The following is a 24,541-nucleotide window of genomic DNA, read 5'->3' on the forward strand; positions in this document are numbered from 1 at the left end:
AAGAAGGTGGATCACTATAATTTAGTAAGTTAAAGTTATGTTAGCGAGCACAGATGGGGCCCTGTCTTAGTTTGGGTTCTCAGAAACAGATCCTTAAACAAGAGTTTGAGTACAAGTCCTTTACCTGAGATATCTCAGGAGGAATGGTAAGAACATGAGGAAGTGAGATAGGACCAAAAAAGCAGCCAGTGCAGAGTATGTTTCCAGCAGGTTACTACTGTCAGCAACTGGAGCTCGGTCCTGATGAGGGTTTCTGAGAGGTAGTATAGGATGTACCCCAGGGTGGTCCCATCTGAAGGGTAAGGAAGTGGGATGTTTATTCAGCAATTCCCATTTTTTATGGGTTGGGAACTGCATCTGACACATTAACTCTTTGGCGTTTCTACCCTGAAGTGTGCATGGCCCTGAGCATGTTTCTGTGACCAGAAAAAGTCCTCAGGAGAGAATCCCTAGTGTTTGCGGGAAGAAGATATGGACATGTAGCGGAATATTAAATGCTAAGGAGTCCTAACTGGGTCTGCTCCAGACCAGAGCAGGGGTGCTGCCAAAGAAGGTTTTCCCAAGGACAGGCTGCCTGAGAGGTGTCTTCAAAAAGGAACATTCCTACCCTAGGATAGGATCAGCGTTAGCAAATGTTTTATGTCCACTTCAGAAGAATGTGTATTCTGCAGTTCTTAAGTGTGGTGTTTTATATATGTCAATTAGTTTAAGTTTGCAAACGATTTTGTCAAATCTTCTCTTATTCCTTTTGGTTTGTTTAACAGTTACCAAGAGTTGTGAATTTGCCAATGTCTCCTTTGAATTCTATCAATTTTTGCATCCATGTTGAGGCTGTATTATTTGGTACATAAATATTACAAATCATATCTTTCTGGTGGAATGATTCTTCAATAAAGTATAATACATTTCTATCTCTAAAAGTGCTTCTTGCCTTAAAATTCACTTGAGTTTTTATGTAAACTTAGCTGTTTCAGCTTTTTAATTTTATTTTTTTGCATGGTCTCTTTTATTAGTATTATTCCTCCAACCTCTCTGTATCACTATATTTAAGGTATGTATTTTGTAAGCAACATATGTTTCTTATTTCTTTTTTATTTAATCCAGTTATACATTCTGAATTTCAATTGAAGTGTTTAGTCCCTTCATATTTAATATAATATAGATGGGTTTAAATAAACTATCTTGCTTCAAAGATGCTTCCCCCAACTTGTCCTATCTTTATTTTTCTCTGCTTTCTGGCCTTTTGGGTCAATCAAGTATTTGTTATCATTCCTTTTCCCCCTTCTATTAGCTAGATAATTGCATATTATTTTGCTTTTCTTTGAATAATTTCCCTGGAGATGGCAACATGTCTTTATCTCTTTGTAGTCTTTTATATGTTAGTAAGCTTACTATTTCGTGTTCGATGTTAAGAGCCTTGGAATTGCATTTGCTTCATACTATCTTTTGTAATACTTTACAAACTGAAAGCCATTTATTAAAACATTATTATTTAATATAGTTAATATTCACTTACATTTGTTATTTTTCTTACACTTTATTCCTTTCTGCATGTCTGTGTATCCCTCCCTCTTAATTTTCTCTCTGCTTAAATTTCTCCTTTCAGTTCAGGTCTCCTGGTGAAAAATGCCCTGTTTTTGTTAGTCCATAAACACCTCCATTTTACTTAATTTTTGGAGGTTTCTTCACTATATAGAGAGTCTTAGGTTTCCTTTCAGAACATAAAGATGTAATTATATTGTCTGAAAAGGGTGTTGTACAAACCCTTCCATCTACAACGAGAAGAGTTTGACAATTTATTTTGAAGTTATATTGAGAGGTACTAGAAAGCTACTAGGGCAGCCAGAACTCAATAGGTGAGGATCTTGCTGAGAAGAGAAAGATGTGAGGTGAATCTGACATTCTGAACTTCATTTCCTCTCAAGGCATTTCCTAACTCAGAAGAATTACAGATTCAAAACCCAAGCAGTGAAGCACAAAGCAGTGGCCAAAACGTTGCAACACTGAACTTAGCTTGAAATGGTTTTATTGGTCTGGGGAATTACAACTTGAATATTAGGACTACAAACACTTGAGGACCCAAGGTCCTGGGGAAAGGGAAAACATATTGAGGTGAACCCCACAATCTGTGCCACTTTATGTTCCTGAGGTTCTTTATGTTCTTACACAAGTTCTTTATGTTCTTAAATGGGTGTAAGAAGGGAAGTCTCTGCCTATATATTCCCTTTGATGGTCAAAGGAGGCAAGAGGAGGTTGGCATATTGTGTACAGCTCCTCACCCATTGGAATGACAACATCTTATATATGGGATGATTCACAGATGAAGTAAAAATGTCTAACAATGTTCAAGCTCTAGGAGGTAGCTTTATATATTCTGTGAAAGAAGCTGTAGGATTTACTCTAACTCCATTCCAGACATTAGGATGCTAGGGCTTAAAACTTAGCACTTAAGTAATTTGCACTCTCGGAACACTTGGATACTAATAGTTGGGTTGAAACTCTTCCCTTTAGGGACTGAAGTGATTCTATATTGTTCACTAGAAATCTCCAGAGCAACTTCCACAAACCTTCTTAGAAATGCTGTTCAAATATTCACACACACTCCCTCAAATTTCTATTTAACCAAAAATAGCTCATGCTGCAATTTAGGTTCCTGTCTCTGGCTCTGTTCTCAGAAGGAATAGAAAAATACATGCCCCACAGTCGGTGAATAATTATATTTTTACATAGAGTGAGACCCAATTAGCTGTTCTCTTGGGAATGAAGTTTCTACAACTAGCTCATTCATGTTGAAGATAATCTGTATTTCTCAGAAATTTCAGAAAGTGATGCTGCCTGTTTGCAGCTGCAATGTAATTTCCATTAATACAGGACCAGATGAAGGTAAATACAACTCCTTACGGGATATTGTAAAACCTGGGGGATCTATCCTCTTCTTCTTTTTCTTTCTTCCTCTTCTTTTTCCTCCTCCTTGTTGTCTTCTTACACATAGATGTGTCTGAGATATAAAGTTGTGACCAAATCTGTTTCCCTTTTTATCCTAGGCGTATAGTGGATTATGTTTCCCAGTATCCCTTGTGTCTAGGCACTGGTAGATGATGTGAGAGCAGGAGGAGACATAGGCCAGGGTATTTCCTTCCTTTTCCCTTCCTGTTTGGTTTCTTGTTCTGTTTTGTTTTGTTTTGAGACAGGCTCTTGCTCTGTCAGCCAGGCAGGTATGCAGTAGCATGATCATAGCTCACTGCAGCCTTGAATTCCTGGGATCAAGCAATCCTCCTGCCTCAGTCTCCCAAAGTACTGGAATATGGTCATGTGACTGAAGCCAATGAAATATGAATGTAGTGCATTTACTTGACTTATGGGAATGGCCCACAAAATTCCCCTGACTGATCTTAGCTTTCTCTTTCTCCTCACATGCCAGTTGAATAGATAGTTCTCTGTGGACAGAAGAGAGTGGAATCTTGACTCACAAAAAGCCTGGGTCCCTGATGGAGCATGTGGAAGAAGACTGCCAACCAGAACCAGTCCCATTGGTCTGTGAAGTGAATGAGAAATAGGACTTTATTGTGCTAAACCATTGGGAATTTGAACTGTTTGTCATAGAAGGTAGCCAACTGTGACTATAGAGCTACCGGAACCAGGAGCTGTAGTTGTTAGGAGCACACCGACTCTCTGAAAATAAACTGTTTGGGCTCAGATTATGGTTCTGCCACTTATACTAGTTATGTGACCCTGGGAAACTCCCTAAAGATTATGGTTCCAGAATGTACACTGGACTGGGGTATGAAGAAGAAACTCCTATTGCATTAAATCACTGAGAATTTTGAAGCTGTTCATTATAGTGATGTGCCTGCTCAGATTAAATCAGAGGGCACTGAAGATATGAAAGTCAAGACATGAAAGACTTCAAGGAAGGGCAGTATTCAAGGTTTAGAAATGTGCAGAAGAAAAGCTATTGATAACTTGCCAGTTTTCTTTATTATGAAGCATGTGGGCATGTTGGTTTGCTAATGTAACATGATGACCCTCTTTTCCTTCCTCCCGGGGACATTTAGATGTTTGCACTACATCCTGCATGGCCTCTGTTGCTTTTTATAAATGCATTTTTTTCTATTCTCCACTTCAATCAAAAAAACTAATGACCAAATTGATTACACTCATTCCTGCTGAATGTTTCTTCAATTAGGCATTAGTATTTTTAAGCCTCTTAATAGATAGCTTTTTCTCCTCTTTTCCAGGAATTTCAATAAATAGGTGGAAGGTTTTCTTAAGACTAAAAGCTGGCTGGAAGGCAGATCTGATGTCCATTGGGTATCTTTGGGGTGGAAGTGGGGAATATGCCTGCCTTGGCAAATGTCCCTCATTCTCAGAGGAGGCTGCTGTATACAGGATCTAACCAGATTTTCTCCCTTCCTTCTCCTAGGACCACTTTCCAGTCCCCACTTCTCATGACTATAAATGCACTCTCTCCTTCCAGTCCTTCATTTAATCTCTTTCCTTCTTGAATATAGTTGATTTTAACATCTCTAAAAATCTGAATCCAACTCTTCCCTTGCCTTTCCATAGCACTGGTTGCAGGCTTGTGACACATATTTTCTAGCACACTGAATATCTTTTAAGCATTTTCTAACTGGGCAAACCTTATGTCACTTCGATTTTTGCTGACTCAGTTTTCCCATCTGACAGTGGTGCCATGGGTTAAACTGTGTTCTTCTAAAGTCCATATTTTGAACTTCCAGTGTCTCAGAACGTGGCTTTATTTGGAAATAGAGTCATTATAGATGTAATTAACTTAGATGAGGTTATTAGGTTGGGCCTTCATCCAATATATCTGGTGTCCTTATAGAAAAGGAAAATATGGACACAGATATACACAGGGAGAACCACATATAATCATGAAAGAAGAGATCCACAAGCCAAGGAGAGTAAAAGATTGCCAGAAAACAACTAGAATTTAGGAGAAATATGTGGAACAGATTTTTTCCCTCACAACTCTCAGAAGGAACCAACCTTGCTGACACCTTGATCTTGAACTTCCAGCTCCAGAACTTGGAAACAGTAAATTTCTGTTAAGTCACGCAGTTTGTGGTACTTTGTTATAGTAGCCCCAGAAAAGGAATACGAAGGAGATAACAGTATCTGTATAATTGGAATGTTCTCAGAATTTCAAGATGTGATATGGTACTCATAACACAGTGTCTAAAACATAGCATGTGCTCAATATTAGCTGGTACTACTTCTGCTAGTACTTATCTACTGAACATGTCATGTCAATGACATCCTCTGTGTTATGATGTACAGCCCTATTCTGCCTGCATCCCTGGCCTGGAAGTTTCTGATTAAAAAATTATTATGTTGGAGCCCATCTTCTTCATTAGCAAAGTGTTGCTACATGCAATGAACAATATTAATTGGTCCTTCAGACTGCTTTTCTTTGAGCTAAATGAGCCTTAAATAATTTTCTTAATGGGTCTCAATGCCTTAATGTTTTAATTATCTTTATAGTGGCAAAAAAAGGCTCTCCAAATTCTTCAGTAATAGAATCTAGAATCTGATGTGCTGCCAGCAGGAGCCAAGTCACCAATGTAATAAACAGGAAAACCATGTGGGCTATTCATTATTTGTGTGCTTTGCCAAATCCAGTATCTGCCCTTCTCTGTGCCTCGGAAGCTGACCCATGTGGACCATTTGACAGACACTACCTTGGTGACTGGTGTCTGAGTGGGTTCGGTCACCGGGAGGCACTGGTAGATGTTGTGAGGGCAAGAGGAGACATAGGCCAGGGTATTTCCTTCCTTTTCCCTCCCTGTTTGGTATCTTTTTTGTTTTGTTTTGTTTTGTTTTGAGACAGGCTCTTGCTCTGTCACCCCAGGCAAGAGTGCAGTAGCGTAATCACAGCTTACTGCAGCCTTGACTTCCTGGTATCAAGCAATCCTCCTGCCTCTGTCTCCCAAACTGCTGGGATTACAGGTGTGAGCCCCTGCAGCTCACTTTGGCACATTGGAAATAGTTGCATCCCTCTATGATTACAGCTCCGGACAAAACACTTGCAACCCCTATCCCCTTCAACCTAGGAACAGTAAGGCTTCCTGCTGCTGCTAGTCCCTGGAGGCCTCAACATCTTTTGTTTGCTTCCATACCTCTGCAGGTAACCCTTGCATTGAGATCCCTTCACATGAACCACCTGGGATGGATTCCCTTTCTTACCCGTGTCCTGACTGATACATTCTTGAAGTTCAAAGTTGCCCCTCTCACAGATCCTGAGGCAAGCATTTAGTACAATGAGTTTATTTAGGAAGTACAGGGACCATTGTTAGGGAAGCAAAGATGTAATATGTGGAAGAGAAGAAAGCTAATTAAGGGTGAGCTGGTGAGCCAGTTATAATAGTGTGTGACTGAGGCTCAGTTCTGCTAGGGAACTCTGAGAATAGGTACAAAACAAGTGTTTCCAAATTATCTCACCTAAGAGGCCAAGGAGCTGCCCGCTCCTGAGAGATTAACTGGCAGAGAGCTGCTCTTGGGGAGCTTTAGTTCACTGAAGCCTCCAGCCTATCTTATGCCCAGACTGTATAGCTTTGCTCAGGATGGAAAAAAAAAGGGCTCAGTCCCAAGGCTGCCCAGATTGGCAGCTGAGAGCAAATGGAAAAGCTCAATGTATATGGGTGGCACTCAGAGAGCGTCTACTGCATATATCAAGTCTGCATATTTTTCTTTTTAGATACAGTGCCAAGATTCTCATTTTCAGGAAGCTTGAGTCATATCATTCCTCCTGGATATCTTCAAATGACACTTTAACTTGTAGTTTATCATTTTCCGTCTAACTTGTAAAGTATTTCCCCTGCCCAATCATGGTCCCTTGTGCTCTTTATTTTTACTGGATTTTATTCTAAAACTCCAATTTTACCATGTCATTTTGAATTCTGATTTCCTTCACTGCCTATCAAAAATATTACTTTACATGCCGCTCATCATACAGGGGCCTCTTTGGATATTAACTGAGTCAGAGTTTCTCCAGGTTTCATGGTTTTCAAAAGTATAGGGCCAGACATAGAAATACATGGTGAGTCTGAAACCTGCACATCGTGGCTTCAGCTTCAGATATGGCCAAACACTTTCTTTGAGGCACTAGGGTGAGTTCATTTTCCATTCAGTAACATTTATTCTGCGTCCACCAGGTGCCCAGCACATAGATGCACAGAGTAGGGAATCTTTGTCGCCATGAGCACTCAGAGAAACAATTACCTGAAAAAGCAATGATCTAATTGCACTGGGGTGTAACAAGTACTTGGATAAAGAGAAGCCAAGAGAGGGAGGTGTGTGTGTGTGTGTGTATGTGTGTGTGTGTGTTATGTGTGTGCATCTGTGTGTATGCGTGTAGGGATTATCCATTCCAGAATTGAATGCTGGGCCCAGGAAGGCTCTGAGATGTGGGGAAAGGGTTGGATGGATTGGCGATGGTGGGGGCAGGGACTGGTATAAGGATGTGCTAAATATTTAAGCAGACACCAAGGTGAGAGGCCAGAGCCCTTTGGGGAAATAGGAGTAGTCTAAAACTGGCCAGAGCACAGCCATGGTGGAAACCAAGGGCAGGCACAGGGTGAAAATGCAGATTTAAACACAGGGCAGACTTTGTTTCCTTCCTATTTCCAAGCTAGACTTCTTCTGAGAGTCCCATGAGGAGCCAGCAGGAAATGTCTTGCTTCAAACAAATTCTGCTTCCCCCTCCCCCACCCCCCCAATACACTTTGTATTATTTAGGAGAGCACAGAGAATCTCTTTAAACTTGAGCAGCTTCTTCAAAGGAGACCTGAGATACTCCAAGGCCTATAGGAACGGAGGGAAAATGCCTGTGTGTCCACTCAATTGGTAACTAACTCTGACTCAGGTCCTTGGTTCTCCTGCTGACTGCCCATCTGTCCTGGGTGGGCACAGGGCTCCCCTGCTTGGGGCTTCTTTCCTGCTGCTGATAGCACCCTTGTCTTCCCCTGATGGCCCCTTCCTCTTGTCATCCAAGCAAAGCCAGGGACAAGCAGAGTCCAGGAAACATTGGTAATTCCTCCCAGGACACTAAGAGGTTGAAGCTCACATAGCATGAACACAGGATAGGGGTGGGGAGCAAGTCAGCGGCACTCCAACATTTCACCTGTGTAGCTCTATTCCTCAGTTTCCCCATCAGCAAAAAAAAAAAAAAAATCTGGAGTTGTTAAACGTGTTGTCATATAAAACAATTTAGGACAGTGCCTGGCAAAAACGTGGGCTATATAAATTCTAACTTACATTTTTCTAGTTAGTCCTACTCAATGATGATTCTCAGATTACCAAGTGATAGGAGCCTCAATTAAGTATAAAGTACCACTGCACCAATGTAGCTTCATCACTGCAGATGCAGTGGCATTCATGTGGACTCAGTCATATGACTCTAAATGTGTATTCTGAATCATTAGAAAATAGTTCCATCACAATAACAACTTCATTTATATAACAGAAGTGATACTTCAAACTGTTTCCAAAGAACCGCCAGCCCTTATTGCCTTTGTTTTAATAATTAACGTCTGTAGTTGAACATTTCTCTCCTCAGGTACTGCTTCATTTGTTTTCTGAGTCAGGAGGTGTCACTGCTCTGCAAACACGCTCCCCTCTGCAGAAACCGTGAGAGGTTCTGTCTGCCACTTCTCCGTCCCCAAACTCTGCTTCAGAAAGAGGAGGAAATAAGGTTGCAGGATAGACTCACCAGTCTTTGGCTTCCTTTCATTCTGTGGCCAGCCTAATTGTCTACTCAGCCAAATACCAATTACCAGAATTTGGTGTTACGATGACTTCAATAGCAGATGGACACTCAATTGATTGCAAGCAGACTCTTAATTATTTCTCCTCCCTCACCCCTCTTCTTCCTTTGTGTCTATATCTGGCAGCCTAACTCTCTCTTGGGTTTCCTAACCTCCCTTGCAACTTCACCAAACCAATAATTACTCGTTTCCCTGGCCTTCATGCTTCAAGTGTTTAATGATTTGGAACTCGGCAATGAAACTGCTGATAAGCAAGGGACATCTGCGGATTGGCTTGGAGAAAGCTATTTTGGTAACTTGAGCTAGAAAAATAGAGTATTCAGATTCTAAGTCTTTATCTGAAATGGCTTTCTGATCCTCTATATCCATAATTATTACCTTGGGGTTTGAAGTATCTTGGTATTAGAGTGAGTAGAGGAGTTTAACAGTTAAATCTCTCTTAGATATCTCTGCGAATTCATGTGTAGACTCCTATGTGCTTATTTATAGTTGTGCATGGAGATAACTGGAACACATCTGGGCTTCTGGGTCATTCTGAGGCACATGATTGCCAAGCAGGCCTGCAGGCATCAGAGCTCATAAGAACATTTACATATAGATGCCTTCACATGAAGATCAGTTCTTCTTTGAGGATAACAAGATGCTGTGCTCTAGATATTTGGGGGAAAAAAAAAACATACCCCTCTCCATCCTCACAAAAACAATCTTCTTTGCTCAGCCAGTCAGACAACAGTATCATAAAAATAGGAATTGACTCACTTAGGTCAGCTGATAGAAAAACTGTCAGTAGAACTGTCCCTAGTGAGAAAGGCAAAGGAGAGCTGTGGTCACAGGAAGAAGAATCAAAATGCCAGGTGGAGTTGTGCCGAGGGCAGGCTGACAGCGACACACCATTTACAATGCCCCCACATGGCGTGGGTGGTGGCCGCTGTTCTTCAATGTGGACTGCTAATTCCTAGGGAGAATTACCTTCTAATGAAAATCAGCATTGGTCTGGTATATCATGTCATTTTTGAAAGAAGAAATATGTGTTTTAGATTGGGTTTCCCCAGAAGGCTGACTCTGAGATGAGGATTTGAGTGCAGGTAGTTTATCTGGGAATTAGTCCCAGGAAGCAACGGTAGGGATGTAGGGAAATAATTCAGGGAAAGGAAGACTGTCAATGCAAGGTGAGTGAAGAAGCAAGTGAGTGCAGTGGGCAACTGGGCCTCCATCCTGCTGGGGACCTTCTCTGGAGAGAAGGTAAATGTACCTCAGAGTTGATACCACTGCTAGCCCCTGCTTCCCATCCTGGATCTAGGACACTGCAGCATTTGTCCATCAGCTCTTATCCATCACTGGTTTGAGAGGTTTGAGAGATTCTCCCAGGGGTAGTCCTCAGCATTTCTTTCCTTCTTTCTTTTTTTTCTTTTTTTTGAGACGGAGTTTCACTCCTGTTGCCAAGGCTGGAGTGCAATGGCATGATCTAGGCTCACTGCAACCTCTGCTTCCCGGGCTCAAGTGATTCTCCTGCCTCAGCCTCCCGAGTAGCTGGGATTACAGGTACCTGCCACCATGCCCAGCTAATTTTTTGTATTTTTAATAGAGATGGGGTTTCACCATGTTGTCCAGGCTGGTCTTGAACGCCTGTCCTCAGGTGATCCACCTGCCTTGGCCTCCCAAAGTGCTGGGGTTACAGGTGTGAGCCACTGTGCCCAACCTTCCTCAGCATTTCTGTCTGCCCCCACACACAGGCTCAGCAGCCAGAGAAAGCCAAGGGGCTACAGGCAGGGCAACAACATCTGTGCTCCTTGCAGCTGCCTGCTAGTTTCCTAGAAACATATTCCTGGACACGCCTAAGAAGAAATGCACTTGTTTCAAATGCAGGTGTTTCAAATGCAGGGGGCCATGAGTTACCAGGATAAAACCCAGAGTCCCAACATATAATATCTGTACCAAAAGAGGAAAGCACTTGATTACTGAGGACACTCAGACAGAGATGGGAGAGAGTGAGGAAAGGAAGAGTGAGGGTAAAGAAGAAAAGTTGTTATTAGAATTAAAGCTTCTATAAGCTTCTAAGATTGCAAAGCCTACCTTATTATGCAGCATCATGTTTAAATCCATGTGCAAAGAAATCACTGAACGTGCCCAGGTACATAGTGGTACATACATCACTAATTGTTCAAACTTTGCTGATTATACATTCTTCCTTCCAGAGAATTAATATCGAAGCAATTGCTCACTCTGTTAGAGTACTTGAGCGTATTCAGAGTTTTTCATGTAAAAGAAAACAGCCAGATAAGAGGACCTGTTTCATCAGTATCGCTGTACAGTAACATCAAGAAATATTAAAGCCACATTCCTTGTGTGAAAGTAATGAGAAGGTTAAAGATGGCTTTTATAATTAGCTTTTGAAATTACTTGTTTGCATCACACCTTCCATATGAAAATGCAAATATGCTCTCAGAATGGGATTCAGGAGTGTTAAGTGTTCATCCTCGCTACTGTATGCATAGGAGTTCATCTACAGAACTTTGGAAGGGTCAGCCTCAATTTTATTTCAATTGGCAGTTAGGTTATGTTTTATTCCATGGATACACTTCTATATAATATAATTTAAATTAAGGTGTTTGACACTAAAGGAATTCCAACTCTCAGTGATTTTTTTAAAAACACATGATTCAACGTCATTCATGTAATTAGTTTAGAGGGGAAATTTTGGAAAGTAATCATCACCCTAGTTTTTAAGTATTCATGGTGCCTTTTTAAATAGTTGTAAAATATATCTTCACAAACTTTGGAAATTTTGGCATTTTAAAAGATGTAGGCATGGTCATGACAAAGTTCCAAAACTGAGAGGAAGGATGTTATCCTAGAAGGAGTGAGAGTTCACTTGGGCCAATCAATATCAGCTTGGCAGCTGTGTGAGCCTGACAGACAAATTCTGGATTTCTTCTATCCCCAGTTTCTTCATTAAAAATAAATAAATAAATAAATACATTACTCCCTCCCCACCAACACACAAACTCACAAAACAAAAAGTCTATATTATGGGTTTGTTAAAAGAATTAAATAAAGTACATAAAGTGACTGCCACTGTAGCAATGCTAGTTTCTCCTCTACCAGTAAATCATGGGTGAATATTATAATATATTTCCACTTTATTCTATGTGTCTTGCAGTTGAATTGAATTAAGGTTAAGCAAAGAAGAATGGCAACTTTCCTGGTTCCATGGATTGCAAATAAGTCATTTATGATAAGAGAATACAATTGATCCTTTGGGAAGGCAATAGATATTCCTCTTTCAGGAAAGGGATAAAAGTGGCACTCCTTGTAAATCTGACATTTTTCTTGATAATCTAAGAGTGGGATAAGACCCTCTTAAAGTGATACTTGGAAACACAGATGGCAAGGAGAAACGGTTTTGGCTTTTTATTCTCCAAATGCAAAAAGTCAATGCAGAAACACAAGTTTGATTCATTGTAGTAGTTTCTCTCCTTCCTCCCTTCTGCTTCCATTCTCTCCCTCTTCATCTCTCCTTTATCTGTCCCTTTCCATCTTCCCCTCCCTCCCTTTCTCTCTCTCTCTCTCCCCTCTCTCTCTTTCTCACACACATGCACATACACTACACAATTTCCCCGTAAGTAATCCTAATAAAGCCAAAGAACAGTAATTACAGACATTTCTAACTCAAAGAGCCATATAGTTCACATTAGTGGAAACTTGTCAGTAATGAAGCATTTCAATATAGTCATGCTTAGATATTATATGTTACTGTGTTGTAATCATACATTTACACACTAAAACCAAAAATGCTGTTGAGCAAATAAATTTTGAGCAAATAAATTTTGAGTCATATAATAAACCTCATTAACACAAAGATACGCATTACGAGCAGCTTCCTACCAGTAAGGAATATAACCATGCACTCATAAAGACTTTTGCATAAGCTGTGTTGAACAATGTATACTTCTAAAATAATATCTCTATCTAGTTTTCACTTCAATCTAATGTAAATAATTGTATGTCAGTTGCATAAATTTATCATTGTCATAAATCTTTGGAATTAACAGTATAGAGAATTATTCAAATCTTATGGTCTTTAGAACCTACCTATCATCAAGGTCCTTTTTTTAAGGTTTTTCAGGACAGGTTGAATCACATAAGATCTCTATTAGCTAGATGACATTTAACTGAATATAGAACAATATACTACTTACACTTTAACTTTACACTATAATTCTAGTTTTGATTTTCAATGATATATGTCCAATGAGGAATTTAAGATAAATAAATTGGACTGATATGTGCAAAAAATCTTATTATATTAAAACAACTTCTGATTGCCAACTGCAAACTATAGTTTTAAGTATAAAACAAAAGTCTATATTGTTTTTAAGTTTTAAGTAGTGAGATACAGTGATGGCCATGTGTGAGTGAGTGTGTGTGTGTGTGCGTGTCTGTGTGTGTGTGTATTTCAAAGAGGTGAGTTACTTTTTCTGGGAGGGTCATGGGGTACGACTTTGTATTTCATCTCTCTTTTTGTTCAACATTTTATTTAGGTATAACATGTGTACAGAAAAGGGTACAGCTTAAAGACTTTTCAAAAAGGGAACACATTCCTGAAACCACAGTGCAGACCAAGGAGAAAAATGCTAGAAGCCTTCCTCAAGCTGTGCCCAAGTAACCAACTCCATCAAAGGCAAACCATTATCTTGGCTTCTCTCACCAGAGATTGATTGGTCTGCTTGATTTTGAACTTGATATGAATAGAATCATTACATCACACAATTCTAAGTGTGTTTGATTCAACATTTTGTATTTGTGAGATTAATTCATGTCGTGATAGGCCATGTTCTTTCTTATTGCTGTCTAGTATATCATAGCATGACTCTACCACAATATATAAGTTCATTTTACTGTTGATGGACACTTGGGTTGTTTCTAATTTGGGACTTTAAAAAATAATGCTGCTTTGAATGTTCAAGTACATGTCTTTTGGTGACATGTATGATGCATTACTATTGGGTATATACATACCTAGTAGTAGCATTGCTGTGTCAAAGGATATGAGTATATTTGGCTTCAGTAGAGCACTCCAGTCAGCTTTCCAAAGTGCTCAATTTACACTCCTGCCAATAGTTTGAGTTGCTCCACGTCCTCATCCACATTTCCAATTGTCAATCCTTTTATGATTGTCATTCTGGTGGGTGTGTAGTGGCATCTCATTGTGGCTTTATTTTGCATTTCCCTAATGAGCTTGAGCTTCTTTCATGTGCCTTGGCCATGCAGATCTCCTCTCTTGTGAAATATCTGTTCAAGTCCCTTGCCCATTTTCCATTAGGTTCTCATCCTTTTTCTTACTCATTTGATGGAGTTCTTTATAAATTCTGGATATGTTGAACAAATGCACTGAAATGTTTTCTTCCACTTTATGGTTTTCCTTTTCATGCTCAAAGATGTATTTGATGAACACATGTTAGTTTAGACCAATTTATGTATCTTTTCCATTATGTTTATTACCTTCTATGTCCTGTTGAAAAAGTCTTTACTCCCACCAAGTTCATACTGCATTATCCTGTGCTTAGATTTACAATCTATCTGAAATTGATCTATGTGTATTGCAACTGGAGCTTGGATGGATTCTAAAAAGGGAAATGCAGTGACCTTTAATAACCCTTCCTTCTGAAGGAGAGCATTTCTTAACACTTCCAAGGAACTGAGGTAAACTTAGGAGAAACAGACCCAACAGCCACATTAATTAAGATGTGAGAGCTGGCAAACCTCTATTGAAGTCATCTTCTAGTGAATATTATCTTGTTAACTATTATTCAAAGCAAGTGAATAAAAAAGATATTGTTGAGAAGTTATTTACAAAGAAAGCACAATACCTTCTTTTCCTCTGCTGGTAACTCTTAAATTCTTAAAAAAAAAAAAAAAAAAAAAAAATTCAACTTTTAAGTTCTACAAAAATTTCTCAGTTCTATAAAAACCAACCCTCAGCATATACATGTTTAGAAAAGCTCCATAGACCAGTGTTATCTAGTAGAAATGCAATGTGAGCCATACATGTTAACTTTAAATTTCCTAGTAGCCACATTGAAATTAAATATCAAGTGAAATTAGTTTTAATAATATGTTTTATTTAACATAAAATATCCAAAATATTTTTATTTCAACATATGGCACTAGCCACACTTCAAGAACTCAATAGCTCCATGTGGCCAGTGGCTACCATACTGGGTAGCCCAGCCATAGACAGTTACATGAATACAATGACCTCCTTTATAAATATTACAATTTACATTATCTACAGGTCAATCAATGTTATATTTATATGACAGCCACATATTGAAAGAAGAACACAGTGGTTCTCAATGTGCAACCTTTGGACCATCAGCATAGGTATCACCACCGGGGGTTGGGAGAAATGAAAATTCTTTTGGAATCAGGCTCTCTAGTGGGTGGGTCTAGCAATCTGTGTTTCTGTTATTCTCATATGTGCCCCAGTTTTCAAATTAGGAGTAACAGACCCACATTTTTGTTTTATACAGTGACATTAACTCTGTATTATGACATTGTAAATATACTGTCTTGCCTGAAGCAGAAGCATTTTGGGGGGGTATTTAACCTCATAGTCAGGTTATCATCTCCCATCTTCCAAATAGGGCTGCCCATGGCATGACAAATGGTCTACTACTCTCTGAGACAGACGTGTGGGAGAAAGTTTCTTTTTTCTATTTCCTAATGATTCTCAATTGCCACAGGCATCTATTACATTTCCAAGAAGACTTGGACCCACACAGTAATAATCAGAGCAAGGAAATTGTATTATAGAGAAAAGCAAATAACCACTTTCATCTTATTAGCTCTGTTTGTAGAAAGTGAATATGTAAAGAAGTACTTGAAGAGTTTTTTTTTAAATTTTCATTTTTGTGGATTAGAATATACGATCTGGGAGGATCCATTTTTACTAGATGAATATCTCTGCAGAGGCAGGGAACTTTCTCCAAACTTCTCATTGCTGTATCCCCAGCACGTAGAAGAGCCAGACACCTAGTAGGTTTTCAATAAACATTTGTTGAATGAATGAATGGATAGATGGATGCTCAATAAACCTTTTTCCATGTTTTAGATTCTGGCTAAGGAAGATAAGTTAGCTCAATTGCTAGAAATCCCTTATTATTTTAACAGAAAATGACCTGAATCATTCATTTTCTGCTTTTTAAGTAGCATTCCCCCTTTCCCCAAAAGACTTCTTGCCATCTAAACGTTCATTTAAAGAAGGTGCAGATTTTAAGGGAAGTTCTCCTTTGTTAGAGTATAAACTCCATAAGGGTAAATATGTTGTTTAGTTCACTGTTATATCTCTATAATTTAGAACACTGCCTATCATGTAACAGACACTCAATAACTATTTGTTGAAACAATAGATTTTATCCTTATAAAATTTAATCACAGCCCTTTTGTCTCTCCCCTCTACACACAGCCATGGAAACTCATCTATTTGTGTGTTTCTCCACAGTGTTTTACCTGCCCCAAATACCTCCAACTATGCTATTCCCTGTATCTACTGAGATCCCACCAGTCTTCCAGACCCAGTTAAAGACTTTGGCCCTCTCAGAGAAGCTCCCCAACAACTCAAGGTTGTCTGAATCTTCATTGGCGTGTCTAAATCTCCAAGATTCTACTCCACTTAATCCAACACATGTTAGCTAGCATGATGCCTTTCATTTACTAATTTTGCATCCTTATATTTCATAAGCTTTCTCTTACCATATAGACTTGTGGCTTCTCGAAGGCTAGAACCATGGAATACATTTAGTTTGCTCATTAAAAAATCTTCCCCATGCCTCTATTAGTCTGTAGAACATATTAGGCATAATTATGACTTATTTTTAAAAGGAAGCTTTTAGACAATAATTGTTTTCCAAGAACAGTCTCAGTTGACTATTGTTAGGCTGACATAATTATTAACAGCTCTCCTTTTTACTCTCAAACCAGTCTTGGTTTGGACAATACACATTTTCCCAAGTTATGGCCAACGTTAATATAGTAAAACATTGACCAATGTTTTAATACAATAAAATGTTGACATGAGCTAATTGACATGAGCCCATGATGTTAGAACTGTTTAACCATATGATAAATTTGACACATACAATGCCTTTTGCTAGATACTATCTTTACTTATTTAGATTTATAAAAGGAAGAAAAAAAATCAGATAGCATTACAAGTGGGAGAGGGCTTGATTAAGCTTACCAGAATCTTCAATATAACGCTTAGAAACCTTTCTGAGAACAAGAGGGAAAAGTGGTATAACCCCTCAGCTATATACTCTTTTACTTTATTTGAACTTTTAAAGCCTTTTCACACATGATTTCCTTTGATGTTTACAACATTCCTCTTAAGTAGTTCAGGGTGGTAGATACTGGTATTTCTATTTTAGATATAAGGAAAAACAACTCCATGGAATTATACTCTTTGGCCGGCCAGAAAGAGAGGATAGAATAAATCCCACTGCTTTCTATTGCAACTGTATAGCTCCTTTTCTCCCTCCGAATGCATGGTCTTTAACTTCTTTCCCATAACCAATGATACTTACATCCATTTTCCAATAAAAACCAAACATGAGTCACAAGAATCAAAAAGCACTTCATCTAAGGAATGTTTGCAGACATGCCATTTGGTTTGCTTTCTAAGCCACGGGGGTAAGAATGATTACAACTCCCATTCACCTCACACTTGACACTTTGTTAGGATGCCTTTGGTTTTGTTTCATAACAAACTTAAGGAACAGACAAAGCATGGATTTCACCTTGCTTCACTCGGAGCTCAGAGAGGTTAAGAAGTAAACTCAAGACTGCATTGCCATCTAGAAGTGATGTAGCTAAGCATGACTGAAGACACCTGATTCCCACCTAGGTCAAGTACCTTTGATTTTGACCAGTGAGAATTCCATGGAATAAAATGCCAAATTTCCCATGAAGCTTATTGTAATGAGATATAACTTAATTTTAAAACACAGAGACATAACAACTGGAAGTTAACAAAACCATTTTTTGAATTTTCCCTATCTTTCCTGCATTATAAATAACAAGTGAAGCACTTTATACATTCTGAGTTATTTCCATGTTTTCCATTTTGAGTAGTGATGGTTGAATAATGCAGGGATATAGGACACTTTGAATAAGGAACAAATCCTTAAAGAATGGTCACAACACCCTCCTCTGCATCCCCCGTACTACAACCAGATCTCTGGCTGCTGTCTTTCGTGCCCTATCAGCTGCGATAAGCCACCACTATTTACACGTGTGTTTGAAATACACAGTCCTGGTTGTAATATCAGAGGTCTTTCTAGCTTAAGGGCTCAGTGTATGTTTCCCCTTCTTCAGTTACTTCTTTGGTTTTTACTGCAGACTCTCCTCGTCTCACTTTCTGCCCTAGAGAGCAGGTGCCAAATAAAATAGGCTGGGAGCTTCTTTTAGGTACTTTCCAATTGCTTCCTTTCAAGGCTGCACTTACTAGTCCCCGGGGTATGAGAAACCATCTGTATGGAAACACCAATTCCTAGTAGTAGAGAAATAGCCTTGGGTGTGTATTTTCTTCCCCTTAGTCTATTCCTTTTGAAACTTGAAAAAAAAATATTAAGCTTGTGAGTGAAAAGAGAAGGGTTATTTTGCTGCTGCTGCTTCTTCTTCTTCTTCTTTTTTTTTTTTTTTTTTTTTTTTATGTGCAGAGACTAGGATGCTCTGGGGAAGATGTGAAATCAACATATACATAAGTAACACTCCACAAAGAGCCACTCCTTCAAGCTTGGTAGGAATAAAAAAAAACTGTACATCTCTATGATGGATAAAGAAACTTATATTTCACAAATAGGGAACCTGGAGGACTTGGGAAAAAAGTGAAATATCATGTCACATGGGGAATCAGAGTGCCTTCCCCTCTATATGCGTGCATTGTGATGGAGATGTCTCAGTTGGTGAAGGATTGGAAGGGTGGACCTTCAAGCACCCAGTCCCCTCATGCCTATGGCAAACAGGGATACTTGAGAACCTCCTTCAAATTACTAAGCAGTTACCCCTGAGCAGCAAAAGGAGACAGCTAACTCAACATATCAAACTAGTTTTTTGAGTTCTAACACCAAAGATTAATTTTGCCCGTTTTTGAGCTCCGTATAAATGGAATCACACATAATACATTTTTGGGGGGTCCAGCCTCTTTTGCTCAACGAAATGTCTGTGATTCATCCATGTTGTTGTGTGTATTAACAGCATGTTCTGCCAGGCACAGTGGCTCACAGCTGTAATCCTAGCACTTTGGGAGGCTGAGGTGGGAGGACTGCTTGAGCTCAGGAGTTTGAGACCAGCCTGGACAACATAGTGAGAACTTGTCTCTACAAAAATAAAAGAATTAGCTGGGCGTGGTGGAAAGCACCTGTGGTCCCAGATACTAAGGAGCCTGAGATGAGGGGATTGCTTGAGCCTGGAAGGTTGAGGCTGCAGTGAGCTGTGACTGTGCCACTGCACTCCAGCCTGGGTGACAGAGTGAGACTCTGTCTCAAAACAAAAGTGTGTTATTATTACTGCACAGCATTCCACTGAATGAATAAACCAAGATTTATTTCTCATTCTTCTGTTGTTGAACTTCTGGCTTGTTTCCAGTTTTGTATTACTTTGAATAGATCCATTATGCACTAGTTTTCCTTGGGCATACACTTAGGGGGGCTATTGCTGGATCATAGTATAGGCCTATATGTAGTTTTAGATGATAAAGTATCCACTAGGCTGTTCAGTTATACCAGGGAGAAGAAAATCCCAAGCAATAAAACCAGCAATCAAAAGCAAAAATACCTTAAGACAAAAAAGTCATTTTCCTTGACACAAAATAATCCAATTGCCAGTGTAGATAGGATTTACATTTTGAAACTCATCCATCTCAAGCTACATGCTGCATATTTGAACTTGTCTGCAGGCTAGATTCAGCACATAGGGTGCCCCAAACATGTTTTTTTCCCCCAGAAAATCAGGTCATTTGTTGTTTGCCTATTTTTGTTTTTTAATAAACCAATGTTTAAAAATTAGGAGGTTTTATATTAGAAAACTCTAGCTTTCAAGCTTCCAGTTTCCTTTAAAAAAACAGAATATCTGGCCCACATTCCCATAGAGCAATTACAGATTGGAGATAGGTAGGAGCCATTGCATTTACACAGGCCTACGTTTCCCTCTTTGCAAACTTCTCACCCCCTGCCAGTTTTCCCTTACACTGTGCGGTCTCCATAGGCATGAGAACCCTGCTCTACCCTTTGACCAGTTAATCAAAGTCATTCACATTTCTCTCTATATATAAAGTATAGAGACTTGGCAGTTCCGAAGATGAAAGTGTTCTGAACAGTTAAAAATTTGTCTTTGTGCATGTCAAACTTTGAAATGTGTGAAAATCTTCCTGAAATGTACCACTTACTATCATGTTTCTAAAAAATGACTAAATAAGAGGGACAGCTCAGTACATGTTGAATGTGTGTGTTCCATAAATAAGGAATGTGTGGAGAGGGGACCAGCTGAGTTTGCCTCTGACTAGAGAAACGTCCCTCAGGATCTAGGCCTACAGGCCCAGTCTTCTGATCAATATCTGTTAACCATGTGAAAAAGATACTGAACAAGGGATAAGAATACCCCTCTGATTCATTCAATTAAAGACTTCCTGGACCAAACTCAATGCCATTATAATTGGTGCACTGGGCAATTGCTAATTGCTCTAAGTCATTTTCAGGCAAGTAGAGAGACAAAGTTATTTCATTTTTGGTAGTATGCAGTCTAGGTAATTTAAAGGATCCCTATGCTAAAATGCAAATATATCCTGGATACATTTATAAAAAGATCAATTTTGATGGCCTGGCATGGTAGGTCATATCTGTAATCCCAACACTTTGGGAGGCTGAGGCAGGACAATCACTTAAGTCCAGGAGTTCCAGAGCAGCCAGTGCAACATAGCAAGACCTCATCTTTACTAAAAATATAAAAAATTAGTCAGGTGTGGTGACCTGCACCTGTAGTCACAGACACTTAGGAAGTTGAGATAGGAGGACTGCTTGAGCCCAGGAGCTTGAGGCTGCTGTAAGCTATGATTGTTTCACTGCACTCCAGCCTGCACAACAGACAGAGACCCTGTCTCAAAAAAAAATTTTAAAGAAGTAATACATTATGCTAGGCTCAGTAGTTAGTAAATGAAATATTTGAGCTTCCTTCCACCTTTGCTCACAAAAATAAATGTTAGAGAAATAATACCAGAGAAACGATTTAGGAATTAAACTAAAGAAAATGACTGGGTAGCTCTAAAGGAATATGACGATAACAACACTGCTGTAAAGACAAAGCCTAGGCCCTGGGCAATGGAAGGCAGAGCAGCCAAGCCTGAGAGTCAGCCCCTCCCTAGCGTGGAATCCCGGAAGACAGCCAATATTCCTGACTCCTAGAGAACACAAAGCAATACTCTCCATGGGGAAACATGGAGAGTACTGGTCACCCAGAGCCCCAGGTGACCAAATAACAATCAACCGACTATACATCATGTATTAGAATTCGCAGGTAGATATGCAATAACGATGTGTAAAATGTACAAAAAATTTAAAATGGGATAAACATGAAACATGAACATGAGCTGACTGCCACGGTTCCTTTGCCATCTCTGAACCGACTTAGATGTGGAAACCTGGAAAGGGTCCATGAAATTCCATAGTTTATAACCCTTCAGTTGTTTTCCCATTATCCAAACTGCAGATCTATTAGCTGCCCAATTATTTTGTCCCAAAGATTTCCAGGATCTCTTAGCCACTGTTAGATTCCTGTGGCTCAAGGCACCCTGACTGCTACTTCAATTTTGCTACGCATTATAAGTAGTTAAGGCCACCTTAACTCTTAATAGTAAGCACCGCTACTTAGCCTCTGTTGTTCTGGGCCCCATCATCCGAGCAATATTAGGAAGATCAACTCCTGGACAGCTTCTTCAAATGTCAACCCCAGCCCATAGATGGCAGCCTTTTCAGACCAGCTTCTCAAATGCGTCAGCACTCCTCTTCAGGATCCCTTACTGTCTTTGTGAAGGGAGTGTCCTCTGGGTCTTCTTCGTTAGAAATAGTCAAGTGATAGATTTGAAGATTGTACCTAAAACCTTTTTAACATGCATTCTAACGTCCGTCCTCTCTGAGCTATCGGACACTTTATTGAGACTGTTAAAGAACTTGTGGCGTTTCCTCATTTGCTATTGGCCATCAGAACATACAGAATTTGAAGAACCATCCCAGAAAACTATTGGGATCAGCTCCAAGTGTCCTTGACAAACAACTGAATCTTGACTTATGAGTGAGTGCCTCTATATCAATGAACACCCTCTGATCTAGCATTATACTCTATGGTAAACGCACCTGATAACAATCACTTAAGCATATCCTAAGAATGACCCTTTATGGTGCACCTGAATGCAGCTGGGAATTCTGAGCTAGGGAATCCAGGAGTGGATTAATAACCCAGAGAGCTATTCCTTTCCTATGAGGAACATCTGGGTCCCATCCTGTCCTGTGGAATGTGGGCTGTACAGGGGTTTGAGGCCCTGTGTGTGGGGTTAAAAGGTTTCCAGGTAGAGGTTATTAGGGGAGGGGGCTAAGTGAACATGCTATATAAACTGCATGCTTTTTGCAAGTGGTTGTGGTTCTCTTGTCCAGCTCACCACCACTGGACTCTTTCCCCCGTATGTAAGCCCTTCATGAGACCCCATGTCGTGTTTACTGGCTCTGGGTCTCTTCTTCTGCCTCTTGAACCTGGTGCCATCCCCACTGAAGTCAATAGGAGTTCAGCACAACATATATACTCCTCTCCACTCTAATACACTCAAGGTCCAGTCCCGGGTAGGTTTCAAGGTACTTCAATTGTTCAGTGGGTAGGCTATTTCCCCCTGGAGGTGGCTGGTACTTCTCCGCTGAGTCTACACTCTAGTTATCAGCATGGAAACAATGAGCAGTGGCAGAGAAAGATCTTAAGGCATGCAAGAACGATTTCATAAGGCACCTGCTTCAGGTGAGATTCCTACACAACTGTTGGGCAAGGAAAGCTGTTCTTCTCTGTCAGAAAAAGAAGGATGACTCCTGTCTTCCAGGGTGGTTTAAGGGAACTTAGGGGTTTAAGGTCCTCAATCTCATCCATCCAAATGAACTCATCCCACGTCTCCTTATTCCGATCATGGCCCTGAGTTTTAAATAGGAGATTTTACAAAGCTGTGTATCCTGTCTCCTTGGCAGCCCTACCAGCCTTATAGTCAGATCCTGGGCCTGGGTTACATCACAGTCTGCCCTGCAGTGACCAGAGATTAGTCTCCTTTAAAGTAGCCATAGATGCCCTCTGGCTTTCAGAGCATGCCTTAAGTAGGCAATGAACCATCCTCAGCTTAACATTTTCTTTCCTCAGGTCAAAAGTAGCCATCTACTTCACAATCTGCATAAATATCAGTGCTTTAATAGCCACTGTGTGTTGCAGCTACTAGGTCTCCTAACACCTGACCTCCCACTTAAGCCATATCCCAATTTACTACAGATGAGAGTTTAAGTAATTTTAATGCTGCTGCCTGCTAGGGTTTATTTTCATCTCAATTTACAACTAAATATATGATCCCTATTGCTTTCAGACACGTCAGTAATCAAATTCCAAAGTCCTACCAGTAGGGCATCTTGTCTGTAACTACTTGTTTTAATTCAGTTTCCCTAGGACACTGAACCTGAGACATGCATTAAGTGCTGAGGTTTTAATTGGAATATGCAATCCAAAGGTGGGAAAGAGAAGAGATAGGAAATGAAGCAGGGAAGGGTGAGCAGCAAGACAAAGTGAGACGTTACTGCTGTGACCACCGCATTACCGTGAAGAAATAGAGCCAGTGGTTCAGCAATGCATCTGCTATGTGACATGCGACACTTCTAAACATGCTGGACAGAGACATGCTGTACTTGAGAAAGAGTTCATCAGAGAGAGAAATGGAAACAGAATTTACCTGCCTGGCTACCTTCTCTTTCCCACAGGAGCAAGATGCTCTCAACCAGGTACAATCTTGCCCCTAGGGAAACATTTGGCAAGAGGTAGTTTTATGTCTAGAGGCATTTTTTATTTTCACTACTTGGGGGTGCTATTGGCACCTAGTGGGTAAAAGCCAAGGGTGCTGCTAAATGTGCTGCAAGGCACAGGACAGTATCCCATGAGAATTACGCAGTCCAAAATGCCATCACTGCTGCCGTTGAGAGACCCTAATCTAAGTGCTGGAAAAATCAAGAAAATCTGAAGAGATAAATTAGATGTGTCTAATTTAAAAAAAACAAAACAAAACAAGAAAAGATGAAAGATATGGAAGGCATTTCACAGAAGAGAACACACACAGGGAAAACTAAACACGAAAAGATGCCGAACCTCATTAGTTACCAGGGAAAATCAAATCACAGCAAGATTCCATTTCACCCTCAATTGATTGGCAAAAATTAAGATATCAAGAACACTAGGCATGAAGAGAATGGTGTTCAAAGGGAATAGTCATATACCACTTGTTGGGAGTGTAAATTGCTACCAATTCTGTGGGAAAGAGTTTAATATGTATTATGTTGTAAAATTGATCATATGTGTATTTAAGGTGACCACTTATACCATTTTGATCGAGACTGTCCTAGTTTTAGCACCAAAAGTCTTACATCCTGGAAAACTCCTCAGTTCCAGGCAAACCGAGATGGTTGGTTACCTAC

General features: G+C 39.8%; 1 protein-coding gene across 2 annotated transcripts in view; it reads right to left on the reverse strand.

Annotated features, from left to right (window-relative positions):
- Positions 1–24,541, reverse strand: part of LOC105481528 (p21 (RAC1) activated kinase 5) — a 301,595-nt gene that overhangs the window by 139,011 nt on the left and 138,043 nt on the right. The window contains exon 3 of one of the 2 annotated variants that reach the window (XM_011741165.3): positions 14,657–14,687. The exons of the other annotated variant lie outside the window; for it this stretch is intronic. The gene's annotated coding sequence lies outside the window, so the exon portion shown is untranslated. The remainder of the gene's footprint in view (positions 1–14,656; positions 14,688–24,541) is intronic. 2 annotated transcript variants of the gene reach the window in all.

The sequence above is a fragment of the Macaca nemestrina genome, chromosome 15 (assembly GCF_043159975.1).
Source record: "Macaca nemestrina isolate mMacNem1 chromosome 15, mMacNem.hap1, whole genome shotgun sequence".
In the NCBI taxonomy this organism is placed as follows: Eukaryota; Metazoa; Chordata; class Mammalia; order Primates; family Cercopithecidae; genus Macaca; species Macaca nemestrina.